The 16505-nt window shown below is 40.2% G+C and overlaps 1 protein-coding gene across 1 annotated transcript in view; it reads left to right on the forward strand.

Moving 5' to 3' along the window:
• LOC124550647 (thyroid adenoma-associated protein homolog) overlaps positions 1-16505 on the forward strand; it is a 239662-nt gene that overhangs the window by 196277 nt on the left and 26880 nt on the right. The window lies entirely within an intron of this gene.

Raw genomic sequence — 16505 nt, forward strand, 5'->3', positions numbered from 1 at the left:
CTGTTATTGCTTTTAATGATGGCAGCATTGGTAGTGTGAAAGTGCTGCAGCATATGGGAATTACTCCTGGAGCAAGCTGCATCAGAGAACTTGAATGGATGGACAAGGTTCGCATTGTTCAAGTAGAGTATACAGCACAGTTGGTCACTAAGGAGTCCAGAAGGAAGAAAAGAAGAAAAACCTTGGAAAAAGATCAAGAGGATGATATACAGTATGGTGCAGGGTGCATCTGAGTGACTAAAAATAAAAAAAAAGCATATATTAAGTGAGTTGCAGTCTTTTAAAGCTTTAGAAGTCGTTCTTGAAAATTTATATTTCCTGTTGCATTTTTTCCTAAATCTCAGAAGCACTTCGAGTAGAGTATACAGATTTTCAGGGAGTAATAACATACATATCCTGAGTCTACTGAACTAAAAGGAGAACATAATGTTATGTATAATTAAAATTATTTAGAATAACATACAAAAAGATTCACAAAATTTTAACCGTGTAATTAAAAAATTATATTTCCAAAAGCAGTGGCTGAAATGCAATTGTTGTAGTTCAGTAGACTCAGAACATACAGTTTGATGTCCTATAAAAGTTTCAGGTCAATGGCTACAATGGTTCCTGAAATACGGGGAAGCCAAGTTGCTAAATTTAACATCGTCGGGATAGGGCGTTCCAACTACCCCTAACATCTGCACAGTTTTTCTAGATGAGGAAATGAACAGAACTTCTGCTAATAGAGCTTGTTCATTTATATTCAAAATTGGCATGAGATTTCCCCCTCAGTAAAGGAAATGATTCATTTTTAAAAACCCCAGCCACAAAACATCTGAGAAATCTTGTGTGATCACAAAATGAATATTTAAGATCATATTTGTAACAACTATTAGACGTATATTGTCTTTGTAATATGTAGCAGTTTATAGTATTTCCCATGCAAAAAACCAATTAAAAAATGAAAAGGACTAATTTGATGTACTCATTTCTCTTTAGGTCATTCCAGACAGTCACTCCTGGGTATCTTATGGTTGTTGCCGATTTCATTTGTTTTCACCAATAGTGTAATCAAACAGTTTTGAATCTCTCTGCCTATTTATGTGAAATATGCTGTGCTTAATTTATATTAGGGTCGTCAGTTGTTAGTCTCTGCAGCAGTTGTCGATCCTGTGAAGGTCTTGCTGAGCCTCCCTGCAGGTAGCCGGAGCAGCCCTGTGGAGCCTTTGCTCCGTGCATGCTCCCACAGGCAGCACAGCTTCTCCCCTCCCCCCCTCCCATCTCGCCCCCTCCCGCCTGCCATATCTCCCCCTCCCCACCCTGCCATCTCTCCCCCTCCCCATTCTGCCATCTCTCCCCCTCCTCATCCTGCCATCTCTCCCCCTCCCCACCCTGCCATCTCTCCCCCTCCCCACCCTGCCATCTCTCCCCACCCTGCCATGTCTCCTCCTCCCCACCCTGCCATGTCTCCCCCTCCCCACCCTGCCATGTCTCTCCCTCTCCACCCCGTGCATCATCCTTACCCCTACCACCCACCACATCAGTCCACTGCTCACATCATACACAGTTGCCTGGAGACAGTAGTCGTGTGTGTGTGTGTGTGTGTGTGTGTGTGTGTGTGTGTGTGTGTGTTCTGTTTTGAAAGAAGGACTTTATCTGAAAGCTTAAGTATTTTAGCAGCCTCTTTCATTGTGTGTGTCTGCAACTCAGCACATTCTCAATGTGGTGAGTAGCAATGCACCTTTCCATATTACTGTTGTTTCATCCTGGACTTTCCGTTACTTAATTTAACTTAACGGGTTTCCTTCCATCCCCCAACCAAGTGGTGTTTTCTGTTGTTAGTATTCTCTAATGCACTACTTTACACAGTGCCAGTCCTTTCGTTTCTCTTCTTTCCTATATTTTATTGTCGCCTTCCGCACTGTACACACTTTGACTTACAAGCCACCCTGTATCGACAGTCTCATCTGTACGCAACACTCAACTGTGTGGCTGTTGACTGTGTAGATTGCAGGTGTAGCATCTCTTGTCCCACATTCTTCTCACCAATACTATTATACCTGGGCCTCCAAATTGATCACACTTTCTCCTTCACTCTCACATATTTTCGCATGTTTTTCTGTATCTTGCTGTGCCACATGAACTTCGTTTCACTCTGCACCTAAACGCCCTTCCTCCCCCTTGCGCTATCCCCCCCCCCCCCCTCCCTCTCTCTCTCTCTCTCTCTCTCTCTCTCTCTCTCTCTCTCTCTCTCTCTCTTTATTCCAGCATCCACATACTGATCTCAGCTAATCCAATTACCCCTTCTGCCCTCTGTTTTCACACATATCCATCATATGACCTGCATCCACTATTATCGTCTGTTAGTTTATTTTTGTGTTTGATATCATTGTGTTTTCATATCAACCTCAGTTCATTTTCTCTTTTAGTATTGGCCCTACTCCCTCAAGTTTTACCTTTATTTCCTGTACTTCATCCATTTTTTTTCTTCTACTTCTGTCTGCACCAATACAGAACGTTTTCTGTATCCGTAACTGGACTCCAGTCCCACATACCCTTCCAGTGTTGTTGCCTACCTTGTGGAATCTCTCCCCCCCCCCCCCCCCCCCCATCTCCCCCCCCGCCCAATTACCATCAAATTACCCAGCTGCAATCCCTCCTTTCACAGTGACCTCCATCTGTTCAGATTCAGCCAGTTCATAGCAAAATCATGTAAATCAGGCCCAAACCTCCTTGCAATACCTCCTTTCCATCTATAAAATTCTCCTGCTCCGCAATCCCAAATTCTTGTATCTCATCTCTCACATTGAAACTCTTGCCCTGCACCTCAAAAAAACTCTCCAACCTGCTCACATCCTACTCCCACCTTGGACTGCCACTGTTCACCACCTCTACTACAGCCACCAAACCTCCCCCACGTCCCCCCATAGATGACTAATTCTGCCTCACAGACATACCACATTTACCCTACTTCCAGAAACTCGCTCCTGCCACCATACAGTATCCAGAACCTAAACAGATATGTCTTCCAAAAGCCTGTTCCACAGAAAGTCTTTGCAGTTAGACTCAACCCATATTCGCTATTGAACCCTACCTGACTCTGTTTACTCCCCCATCCATCAACTGTAATCCACTGCCACTACCTGCAAATCACCCCTAGTTGACATTCCAGAATTTCTTAACCTTGAATCTTGCCTGACCATCATTGCCGAAATCTCCTGCAGACCCTGCCACATTGGCCCTTCACCACAAATCCTGCAGGATCTCTGATCCCTTCTCAAATCCCTAGGTCCAAACTCCAGAACTTCTCCCAAATCAGTTTCTCTCTTCACCTCCACCATTCCCCGCACTCCTGCCATCTACATTCTTCCAAAAGTCCAGAAACACATCCACCCAGGACACTCCATTGTGGCCTGTTAATGTGTCCCCACAGAGAGTACCTCTGCTTTCGTGGGTCAACACCTTCAGCCTATTACTGTAACTACCTTTCTATATTAATAAAAGACAGCAACCATTTCCTCCATTGACAGTTTCTCTTCCTATACCAACAGGCACCCTGCTCATTACTGTCAGTGTCATCTCCTTCTGCACTAACATCCCCAATGCCCATAGCTTTGCTGCTGTTGAATTCTACTTTCCCAACATCTTATAGATTCCAAACCTACAACCTAAAATTTCCTTCCACCAGGGCCAATGATATCTTCCGCCTTCATAACTTCTCCTTTGAAGGCATCACTTACAATCAAATCCATGTAACAGTCATTGGCACCCACATGGCACGATCCTGTGCCAACCTTTTCCTAGGCCATCTACAGAGATCCTGCTTAACCACCCAGAGTCCCAAATTGCTTGCATGGTTCATATTAATTGATGAAATCTTTATGATCTGGACTGCGGATCAGAACACCCCACTTTTCCCTTCAGTCACTTTATTTGATTCTCCTCAGCCCAACAAGCCACCTTTGATGTCAACCTCTGTCAGTACCTCTGCCCACAGAAGCCTTCTTAACCACCAGCAATATCTTCACTTTGAAACTTGCCGCCTATTCCACACCAACAAGTCCCTTCTGTGCAGCCTAGTCGCCTGTGATTGTTGCATCTGCTGTTACGACCAGTCCCTCTCCAAATATGCTGAGGATTTCATTGGTCTTTGCAGATTGAAATTATCCTCACCAATTTGTCCAGAAACAGACCTCCTGTGTCTTGTCTCTCCAGTCACTTACCACCTCCCACGTACCCACCATCTGACCACAAAGGTGCACTCCCCTTCTGACTGAGTACCACCTGGGACTGGAGCATCAAAATCACATTCTCTGCCGGTGTTTCGACTTCCTCTCATTGTACCCTGAGATGAGGAATATCCTCCCTGTTATGGCTTCGTTTGCACGTTGTGTAGTTCTTTAGTGGATACAGGGGCAAGGAACAGATGCTGTTCATGAACATAGAATTCAGATATCACTTTTTTCTACATGTAACATCAAATAGTAAAAGTAATACATAACTTTATTCCTGTAGTTTCAGTGTCAGTTGCTAACAGTAGATTTGAATTTAGAAATATATACAGATACAAAAGATTTATAAATCTATCTTTCTCCAGTACAGTGCGTACTCAGATGATATCGAGCCCTGACCACTATGAAAGTCTGTAAATGTTATTCAACAGGCAAACACACAAAACGGGAACTTAAGTACACATGCCACTGGAGCTCCAGAGCGGAGATGCTTGGCAGCAGTGTAATTGTTCGTGGCAGTCGCTCGTGCCATGTGGCGGCTGTAAGAAATGTGCCAGCATAACTGGCAGGGCACATATTTGAAAGTGCAGTGACCAGATAATGGCCAATATTGCACTCCTATCCACAGTGATATTCTACCACCCACCAAACTCGCACTGTATCCTTGTCCACCCCAACTCCACTCCTGCTCCCATCCCCTTGCCTCATGGCTCATATCTCTGTAGTAGGCCTAGATCCAATATCTGTCCCATACAGCCTCTCACTACCGCCTGCTCCAGTCCTGTCACAGGCATCTCTTACCCCATCAAAGATATGGCCACATGTGAAAGCAACCATAAGATCTACCAACCAAGCTGCAACCACTGTGTCACTTTCTACTAACAAGCTGTCTGGCTGTGACCGAGAGACAGTTGGACCACCCATTTCCTGAATGTGCTGTTCAACATGATGTGCACACTTTAATGGCTGTTTCACAGTGTGTACCATATGGTCCTTCTTATTGACACCACCTTTTCTGAATTACGCAGATGGGAACTGTCCCTACAATATATCCTCCATTTCCATAACCCCTGGCCTCAATCTTCGCTAGTTGTTGTCCTCCACCTATCTGTACTCTTCCCTGCTCCCAGTCCAGCACTACACATTGCTCCTATCCACTGACACATCTGCTAGACTTTTCCCCTCAATTACCTCTCTTCTCTCCCTCTCCCTTTCCTCCTCCCCCGTTCCCCCACCTCCTCCCGCCACAGCCCTCTGACTCTGCACCTAGAGCCCAAACAGAATAACGTGGCTGGTAGATGCACAACTGGCAGTGGAGAGCAGTAGTGGTGGGGGCTATGGCAGGTGCTGTAGGGGAAATCCCGAGCACTGTAGGGGAAGTGCCATTCTAAACTGAAACTTACACTCACATTTTTTGTAAATATTAAGAGGAGGCCCACCACACCCATACTTGTATGGTGTCCATTCAGGAAGATCTATCGCCTGTGGCTTGGTTAATATCTAAAAAGAACTCACTCAAAATGCAACAAAACAGTGATTTAGTTTTGCCTGACTTGTTAACCATTTGCAGCTTTCAGAGAAGCGTCACGAGTAGCGAGTGTAGAATAAAACCTACACATTTATTTTGTTACCATGTTAAAATTTTCTTCTTTTGACAAAAGACAGTGGAATTTACTCAGTGTCATCTCACTAACACATGGAGACCCTGTTACGAGAGAATTCTGAAACAGTTTATTAAGTGAGGAACAGGAAATGTTAGGTAGCTTATGAAAAAGCACATCCTCAGTACAAAAATTAACATATAACATCTTCACTTATATTGTTCCAAAACCCATAGCATTTTTTGTTTTACCATATGTCAATGGGCCTTAAAACTTACATTCTTCCATTGAAAAATTTGTTGTTAGTGGAATAACACAGTAGATAATGAAGTTCTGCATAATAACGTTGTGGTAAAATGTTCTCCTCTTTGCATGCTATCTCTTGCAACAATCTCATTTCGATATCTCAAACTGTTTATGGAATATTAGGACTGTAGTGTATATTTCACTCTGGTGTTACCACTGGCTCGCATGATCGCAAGTGAGTGTGCTGCACCAGATCAACTTTCTTGAGCTTGGTAACATATAGAGACCTCCACCCAAGTCTAAAGAAAAATATAATGATAGCTAAAATTCATACACAGCAACATATAATGTAATATGCACCAATGCAGAATCATAGTGACTCCTATTCTTCGTTCCAAACTTTTTCAAATTTCGTGCAGTGTCTTACATGCAAATATCAGTAACTATGACCATTAACAAAATCATGGGTACATCAAAATGAAGGTGACATAGGAAGCTATAACTAACACAAAAATGAAATGTTTTTCTGTATGGTTTCTGTAAAATTGTATGAGAAAAATTTCAGGACATACACCTCGATTCTGTCCTCATCGACTGGCGAGAAGGGGATGAACATTTGTCGGCCTCCCCTTCTGAACAAACGAATAAACTCACCCAGTGCGTGGGATGAAAAGTGGTCACTGCGCTTGGGCCACCGTATCCAGCATTTACTCTAGCAGCCCCCACCATGTCCCTACACACTTCCCCTACCCCTACCCCTACCCCTATTCCTACCCTGCCATCCCTCCCCCTCCTCACACCATTCTGCCTTCTTACACCTACTGCCCACCCAGCAGATTGATGCTCACATCAGATGCAGCCAGTCGGACCTCAGTACGTGGAGACAGTGGTCATTTGTGTGTGAGCTGTGCTTGTGTGAATGTGTTTGTGTGTGTGTGTGTGTGTGTGTGTGTGTGTGTGTGTGTTTGGGGGGGGGGGGTTCTATATCAGAAGAAGGGCTTTATCCTGAAGCTGTAATATTTTAGCAGCTCTGAACCTGTGACTGTGCTTGCCTGTGGCTCAGAACCACCTCTTCACGGTGAGTAGCAATCTATCCTTTCCATATTGTTGTTATTTGTATTCTGGACTTTCCACTGTTAGATATTTTAAAAATTTGAATAGTCAAAGCACAAAAATAAGGAAAGTCTGTATTTTTAAAATTATTGTTTTATTTTTTGCAGCATGTGCTAAAAATACTACAACCTGTTGTCTTGCCATCATTAAGTGTTTTGTGTTACATTTAATATTCAGAGTTTGTCATTTTTCATTTCCTTGCAGAACCTTTATTTTTACTGGCTGTCTTCAGTATTTAGCGGTAGTCAGCCATCGCACTTTTGATTCCATTTTCCCTGGTACCTCTTCTCTATCTCTCTAATGCCCTGATGAAAGCATTCGGCCTTCTATTTACTCTTATGTAGAAATAGTCAATCTTTGGAGGAGTGGGAATTGATGTGACAATCCAACTTAATGAAATTTTCCAACTTTTTCTCGCCAGTGTTTGTAATTTGGAAGCATTTTAGTCTCAAATATGTGATTCGTCATCAGTTTGTGTATTTAGGTCCAAGAAAAATTCCAGCTTTCATGTTCTCTTGACTGACAAAGGGGGATATTACAGAAAGGTTGTGGAAGCGTGAACCATTTTGCAGATGAGCCCTTACAAACACTCATTGTATTCACAGCAGCAGAATTGAACAGATATGTCAGCAGCAGTAGCAGTTTCTATTGAAACAAATGACTTAGTTCAGTTTTTATTCTCAAATGCTTCTGCAAAGAAGTGACTAACAGCTGTGTGTTTTACTATGTTGGCTAATGATACTAACTTAGTGTAAGTTTTTGCATACATTTTAGTGAATTTTTATTTAGTAATCTGAGTTGGGAATGTAGTAAAAACCAGAAGTAGCAAAACAGTAGCACTTATATTGCATCCAGCAACTACTCGAGTTAATGTTATATTCCTTCTGGGATAGGCAAACATCATAAAGGTGGATAGGTACTGGACCTGTTGTGTACTGGTGGAGGAGTTAGCCACATCCTGTAAACATCTGGATGCTGTGTTGGGCACAGTTGACAAGCTTCACCTCGCTACCTCTGATTGGGGTGATGTTGGTGGTTTAAAAAGGATGCAGGTCATTCTCGTTTTTGAAAGGTCTACAAACAGAAATACGGGCCTATTCTCTGACATGAGGCAGGTGTAGAACTTTGAAACATATTTCCAAATTATTACATTCTTGGAGTCCAAAAATCTCTTTTGGAATCAACAAAGTTGCCATAAATAATGATCATGTGACATTTGTCCACGAGACTCAGAAAGAAGTAGATACTGGCATCCAGGTTGATGCTGTGTTCCTCACTTCCAAAGGTGTTCGATACAATCCTGAGTGTATGGGATATTGGACTATGTGACTGAACTGAAGATTTTCTAGCAAACAGAACACAGCATGTCATTCTCAATGGAGACAAATTTTCTGACATAAAAATAACTTTGAGCATAACTCAAGAAAGTTCTGTAGGACCATTACTTTTCACAGCACGTGTAAATGACCTAATGGACAACATACTATGTCCAGCGAGGCTTTTGGCAGATGATGCTGTCGTATACAGAGGAGCTGCAATGCTAGGAAATTGAAGCAAAATTCAGAAAGACGAGCGGAGAATTGACTCTCATTGCAGGGATCGATATTAAAAAGTGCTGTGTTTTGCCCATAAATAAGCAGGAAGACCCATTGTTGTATGACTACACGATTGCAGAACAATCATTGGAAGCTGGCAAATCCACTAAATGTGTAGGAGTATGCATACAAAGCAGTTTAAAGTGGAACAATGACAAAAAGTAATTGGAGGTAAGGCAGCTGCCAGACTGAGATTCACTGAAAGAACACTCGGAAAGTGTACTCCATTCACAAAGGAGGTAGCTTACAAACCGTCATTTGACTAATACTTGAATATTGTTTGCTAGTCAAGAATCCGTACCAGATGTGATCGATAGAGAAAATAGAGGAGGTCCCCAGAAGATCATTGCATTTCATTACAGGTTTATTCAGTAAGCAGAAAAGCGCCACAGAGATGTTAGAGCAACTCTGGTGGTCGGACTGCAAGAGAGGAGTTCTGCATTGCAGTGTGTTTTACTGCTAAAATTCTGAGAGGCTACTTTCCTAGAGGAGTTGGCAAATATTTTGCTTCCTGATACATATGTCTTGCAGAAACAGTGTCGAGGTTAAATTGGAGAGATTTGATCCCATCTGGAGGCTTACCAACAGTTGAGGAGAGGAAATGGAAAACATTCTTAGTGCCAAATTTGGCATTTGCTAGAAATATATATATATAAAAAAACAATGTATCTCTTTTTGTACATAACTGATTTGTCTCCAAAAAATTGAGAAATTATTCTGATACCATACAGTTATGTTACTCACACTATCACCACAATAAATAGACAAATTAGAAAATAAATAGTTTATTAAGAACTTTCTAAGTTCCATACAAGATGTCTGACTGGTTCTAGGCACCAATAAGAAAGTTTTTACTAGTTGAGTCTTGCAAATAAGAGAAAAGCATCCAGCCATTGGTAATAATACTATTTATTTACGCAAATAATCCCATCCCTGTTACAAACCAATAGCTTCATCTTCAGGTGGCCGTTTATGTTTATATTACATTTTTGTTGCTTACATCTATTGTTGCAAGAAAACAGTCAGCAGCTAGTGCAAACCACAGTAAATGTAATATAAACACAAATACCCATCAGAAGATGAACCTGTCAGTTCAAGGGTGGTTAACAGTGCTATTTGTGTAAATAAATAGCATTATTAACAGTGACTGTTTGCTGATTCCTTCTTTGCAAAAATCTGCTTGTAGTTTGTACATAGCTCTGGAGTCAGACATGTCAGTATTTGACACATTAGCAGGAGCAAGTTTTTGTTTCAAGTGCCAGTAATACTGAGGCAGTAATAAAAGTACAGAAATACTGCATTGTGTTTTTAACTAGTAGATCTATAATCAACAAAATACGCTTCCCACATCTTTTAAATTGTGGAACTCCAGAGGGAAGCGCAGCCTGGCGCAATGACAATTTGCCATCTACAAATGCATGTTTGAAACGCTTTCCCCGTGGTTTGGCACCTGGACCAAGTCCAGGGACATGAATCGGAATACCAAGGACACAACAGCACCGAGAACACCGTTTTTGAAAAATAGCACTTGGAAAATTTTCCATTTCCACTCTAAGTGTTTCTTCCTACAAACCTTTTGCAACTGAACAAGGATAGAGGGGAAGTGATAGGGGTATACAAGTACTTCCTGCCACAAACTGTAGATGTAGATGTAGGTGCTTCATGAAGCCCAGTTTGATATATAGTGGTGGGAGCAATTTTTATTTTTTTCCCTACAAGTGTTGAAGCAAGATATCTTTAGTCACAGAAGTCAAATATCTTTGATCTCGCCAAATGTGTACACTTTATTGTTTTTGTTTTGCCTGGCTACAACACTCGTAAGAAGGAGACATTTTCGTGTGCCTAGCTTGCTGTTCTTATAAATTTCCTGTAACTAAAAAGAAAGTAAACCGTATTCAATTATGGAAAAAGAGAGAAAAAAAGGAAAACTGTATGTGATAGAAGAAAATTTAATAGTTTTGAAATAAACATAGAAAAGTTGATTAAGAAGTTTACTTATTTTCAGTTCCTGATATCATTCAGACTGCTATACTCGCATTTAACTTTCCATCTGCTACAGCATTTTTTTTTTTGTTTGTTTATTTGTTAAGCTTTGCAAGATCACCAAAGTGTGTTATTTATATATTAAAAAGAACAATATTCTGTCAGTGGCAAATTATAATTATTTTTACTAGCTTTAAATCATTTGTTGTTCACAGAATTGCTTTAGTGTTATCAGTGACTGAGATAGTCTTCAACTTCAGAAATTGTTTAAATTTTTTATGGTCATTGGTAGATTCAGCATAGGTCTATTAATCCTTGTTTAATTCTAATAAAATTTCTAATATTTGAATATTTGTCAGATGTTTCCATAATATGCCAACATATCTTATTTCCTTTTGTGACTTTATAAATATTTCATTATTTCACTGTTTGTGTTTTACACTGCTTGAAGAAAACAGATTAACCTGACAAAGTAAATTTTTTGCACTATGTGATGATCAAATAGTGAACGAAGGGGATGGGAACAAAATGACAGTATCTCCTCGTGGCCACTGGCCATCAGTTAAATTTGACGCTCTGACTGGCACATCAGTGCTCCACTCCCAACAAAGTGTGCTAATCCCTTTTCCTCTGATCCCTCACTTGTTCAGCATAATTACATATTAGAATGGAAAATTATTGTACAGTTTCCTCAAAGCATATATAAATATTCACTGACTGCGAGATTACATTCTTTATGATGTATCATCCTTGGTGTCAGTAAAGTTACACTTTTTCGTTGTTGTGTTTATAAGATAAGAGAGATTTTCTTTTGTTGCAAATAACTGTATAAAATTTCCTTCATGGTAGAAAACTTGTGAAGTGTTTTGCAGTTACCATTGTAATAATGATCAAAATCCCAGTTAAAAGTCTCCAACGTGTCTTTTGAGTTTGCACAAACAACATAATTTCAACTGTCATGTACGTGGTCTGTTACTCTTCATATTTTTTCATATAGATGTCAAGTTGCAGTCTAAATCAATTCCACTTTCAGAAACTTAATGGGCATGATAATTATGCTAGTTGGAAGTCCTCAGTACAAGCATATTTAGTCGTGATTGGCTCTTGGACTGTGTGTGGTACCAACACTAATCAAAAGAAAGAATTCAGGACAAGATTGAAGCTGGTTTTATTATTCGTCCAATCAATTACAAGAACAGACAAGATTCATCTACAGCTAAGGATGTTTGAGAGAAACTGAAGCAAGTTTTCGATGACAGTGGTTTAAACAGAGGGGTGGCACTTCTGAGGGTCCTTACTATCACTTCATTGGAATCATCTAAAAGTATCGAAGATTATGTGAACAGAATCATGTCAACTGATCATAAATTAATGAATTTCTCGATATCAATGCTGCATGGGTTGGGGCATTAACATTGGCTACTTTATCTTAAATAAACCAATGATAATGAAAATAGAAAGCTCAGGATTAAAAATCATTTCAGTTAAACCTTTTGCAAGAAGTAACAGGCCCAGAGTGTGTGTTATTATTCAAAGGAAAAAGGCATGTTCAAGGAAAACAAAGGCAGAAGCAAAACACAGCAAAAGGCAATAAGGGACCACGGTGCTTCAATTGCAACGAATATGATCACATGCTCCACAGCACCACATAATGCAGAAAAGGACATCAGTTGAATCTGAAGAATATGAAACTTCCATTGTAGCTTTTACAGCTGCTTCACATTCAAATATGTTATGTGGACTTACATGCCTCAATGCACACAAGACGTCGCTGTGACTGGATGTATGAGGTATGGAGCCCACCAATATGTACCAATACTGTTACCAGCAGGACTCCACTTCCTGTAGAAAGTATGGGAATGTCAATTTTATACTGAATAGTGATAAATGTACACTGATAAGCCAAAACATTATGACCATTGTTTACCACAACATTTGATGCCGCATGGTGGCATTGTGGCCAAATGACACAGTAACAGAAGTAAAAGCAGAGCAGAGACAGGCAGGGAATTACTCCAGTGAAGATATAGGCTGCAAATGGGGAAATCTATTGAGATAAGCGACTTTGGCAAAGGGCAGATTGTTACTACACCGAGCCTGTGAATGAGGACCTCGAAAACGGCGAAGCTGGTCAAATGTTCAAGTGCTACTGTCATTAGCATCTGCAGAAAGGGGTAGGAGGGCAGTGAAACTATCACTAGGCACTAAATGCACTCAGTGCGTCCCCAACGGTGATGTCACCTTTCAGCAGTACAATCGTCCGTGTCTCTGAACTAGAAAACTAGAACTGTGTTACAGAGGTTTCTGAGGAGTATTATAGTAAACTCACATTCATGTCTCAGTGATCAAATTCATCTGATGTAAATCCTATGGAACCCATCTGGGTCGCTATTATGCACGATCACTGGATACGAAAATCAGCGGCCCATAGACGTTTAGTGCCACATACCTCCAAAAACCTACGGATGCCTGATATGCAGAAAGTGATGTATTTTGTTCCAGAGATGGATAAACAAGCTACCTGCTTGGTGGTCATAATGTTTTGGCTCCTAGGTGTATAAAACAGGGAGAGAATGTTTGTGTGTTGAGCGACATTGATAAATTATTTGTATTTACTAAACACACACAGAGAAATGAATGCTAATCTAAAATGAGTTTAGATTCTGTTACCCTGTAGTGCCACCAAATGGGACATTTGAATTTTGAAGATGTAAATAAATTTCCACATCATGCCAAGGGTGTAAATTTATCTCCAGCTAATGGTAAAGAACCTGTCACATGGATAACACGTATCGAAGCGAAATGAACTGGGTTGTTATTCAATGATGCCTCTTCAAGAGCTTCACGACCATTACAGTTTACTCACACTGACATGTATGGTCCAATGGAAGCTATCAGACAGAAACCTAATAGAAAATGAACTGGAAAAGAAATTAAAAACCATTCACTCAGACAGTGGCAAGGAGTCCTGAAACAGGTTTCAAAATGTTCGTGAACTAAAATGTTTTTGAGAATTGAATGACTACTCTGTACTCTCCTGGCAACAGGACAAGGGCTGGGTATCGGAGAGAGTTTGCTGTTATTGTGTGGAAAGGTTAAGATTTTGGACGGAGGGAAAGAAAACGTGCATGCCATTTGTGATTCCAGTGGTGTGGAGAGAGCCTAAAAAATCACCTTAATGACTGTTACTTCTGCGTAGTTAATGTTTAGGGGTGCACTTTGAAAAATAACAGACAAATTGTGTATCCAAGCATTGATTAGAGCAGTTTGCACATGGAGAAGATCTGAGTGCACCTCTTCCTCCAACTGTTGTAGAGAACGTGGCAGAAGATGAAGAAGAAAATGAAGTTGATGCAATTACCGAAGATGATAGTGATGTCCACCAGCCAGAATGCAACTTTATTCATAACTTTTCTCTCGGGGTGAACTTAATGCTCTCATACGTATCTGCGGAACCACTTGGCTCTGGTTAAAAAGTAAGAATCTTCTGGAACCAGGAATGCATTACTTACGGTATAGACATAAAGAGAGAGAATTAGTTCATTTATTCTCACAGAATGAGTCCTTGGTTTACTGCAGTAACATAAATGACTTAATACACTTGTGTGGTATTGAATGTGAGCCTACAAAGTGGAGACTTTTCTAGACTTGCCAACGAAGAGCCTGAAAGGCATGTCACTGCATAATGGAAATGTGTATGGGCCCATTCTTGTGGCGCATTCAGTTCAATTGAAAGTGACGTATAAGAGAACGTGAAGATACTTTTAACAAGTATCCAGTATGAGAAACACCCTTGGCTTATCTGTGGTGATTTCAAAGTTATCAGATTACTATTGGGACAATAAGCTGGGTTTACAAAAAATGCCTTGCTTTCTATGCGAATGGGACAGTCAGTTAAGGCAAAGCTATTGGAGTGTGGGAGTTTGGTCAGAGCGGGGAAATTTTGTACCCGTAGCTAAAAATATCCTGCACGAACCACTTTTAAAACAAAAACTAAAAAAAGTCTTCCTTCCACCTCTACATATAAAACTGGGCTTGATGAAGTAATCTGTAAAAGCTCTACCAAAGGATGGACACTGCATCAAGCACCCAAGAAATTTCCCTTCACCACACGACAAATTGAAAGCTGGAATTTTTTTTTAGTTTTCAAGGAAATTGATGAAGGATGGAGATTCTGAGAAGACAATGAAAAAAACAGAAAAAGGTCACCTTCCAATCAGTCACTGAGAACTTTCTATGGAATAACAAAGATCCTAATTACAAGGCCACTGTTGAAAAAAGTTGTTAAATTTCAAAAATATGCGTTGTAAAATGAGTGTTAAAGTCCGCTTTCTACACTCACATATCGAGTACTTTCCGGAAAATTTTGGACATTGTATTGAAGAGCAGTGTGAACATTTTCACCGTGATGTTAAGTAGATGGAGAGAAGGTACCAGTGGCACTGGACAACGACTGTGATGGCTGACTACTGTTGGATATTGAAGAGGGACAGTCACCATGTAGAAGGATCTACAAAAAAGTCAAAGAAGAGAAATTTTAAAAATTCTTGTCAACAAGGCAGTCATGAAACAAATTATATGAGTTCTGAGGAGTATTTTTTAAATGTATTTCATTTTTTAACTGTGTTTTGATTAAAAACTCACCTTGTGTGAAAAGGTGTTAGAATATATTTGTGGGCTCAGAAGTGAAAAATCGTCAAAATATTATTTCTTATTTTTTGTAAAAACCTGACATGATCGACAAAAATGACATTTATTTCTAGAATCAGCATAAAAAATTGAATCAAGAACACCTACTTTCAGCAGGTCATCTGACAAAAAGTTTTAAAATGCAGACTAGTGTAATGTTATTCCTCACTGTGTGGGTAGACTATACTAACCTTCAGTGAAACATACTAGAAATGAAATAAAATTTTGTATGAAAGATACTGGTAAAGTGAAGCAATGTTTGTGTGAACATAATGCAAAACCGTGATACGGACATAATTAAGCTAGATTGAAAGAATCATGTTATTGAAGTATTGGGTGTCTTTGGAACGTTAGACTGTCAATCTGTTTGAACTCCCATTTAAGTAAATGCAAAATTTGATAAAATTGTACTGAAAGAAGAGACAACATACCCTACAGGAAAGTGATAGGATGTTGCACGAGTGACAAGTCCAGGTATTTTATACGCTGTAAACAAGTTTAAGTCAATACTGCAATCTTCCACAGAACCGACACTGGCTGAGTGTGAGATGGGTTCTCAGTTATCTTCAGGGTACCAAGGATCTGCAACTATATTTCACTAAAGAAGACTTCATGGAAATAATTGTATATTGTGATACAGACCAGGCCAATGATCCTACAGATAGGAGATCCTTTACTGGATACTTTTTTTTTCTGTTGCAGAGAGACAGTATTGTGTGGAATTTGTGTGAATAGCAAATAGTAGCAGATTAAGTAGCGACAAAGTCGTCTGCTGAGGATGCTCTGTGGCTCCAGCAGCTACAGACTGAACTCAGTTGATGAGGAAATAATGCACTAGTCATACTCTGCAACAATCTAAGTACAATAAAGCTGGCATGTGCAGACTGCAATCATCTGAGAACTAAACATATAGTTATCTGCCTCCACTTTCTCAGGGAAAAACATTATTAGGACAAGAAGCAAGTTTGTGTTCATTAAAGTGTGTGACACGGTGACCGACAGTTTGACTAAAGGAACAGTGTACAACAAACACTTGTATTGCTCTAATAAAGTGGGTATGCATT

Source organism: Schistocerca americana, chromosome 9 (genome assembly GCF_021461395.2).
Source record: "Schistocerca americana isolate TAMUIC-IGC-003095 chromosome 9, iqSchAmer2.1, whole genome shotgun sequence".
NCBI classification, from domain to species: Eukaryota; Metazoa; Arthropoda; class Insecta; order Orthoptera; family Acrididae; genus Schistocerca; species Schistocerca americana.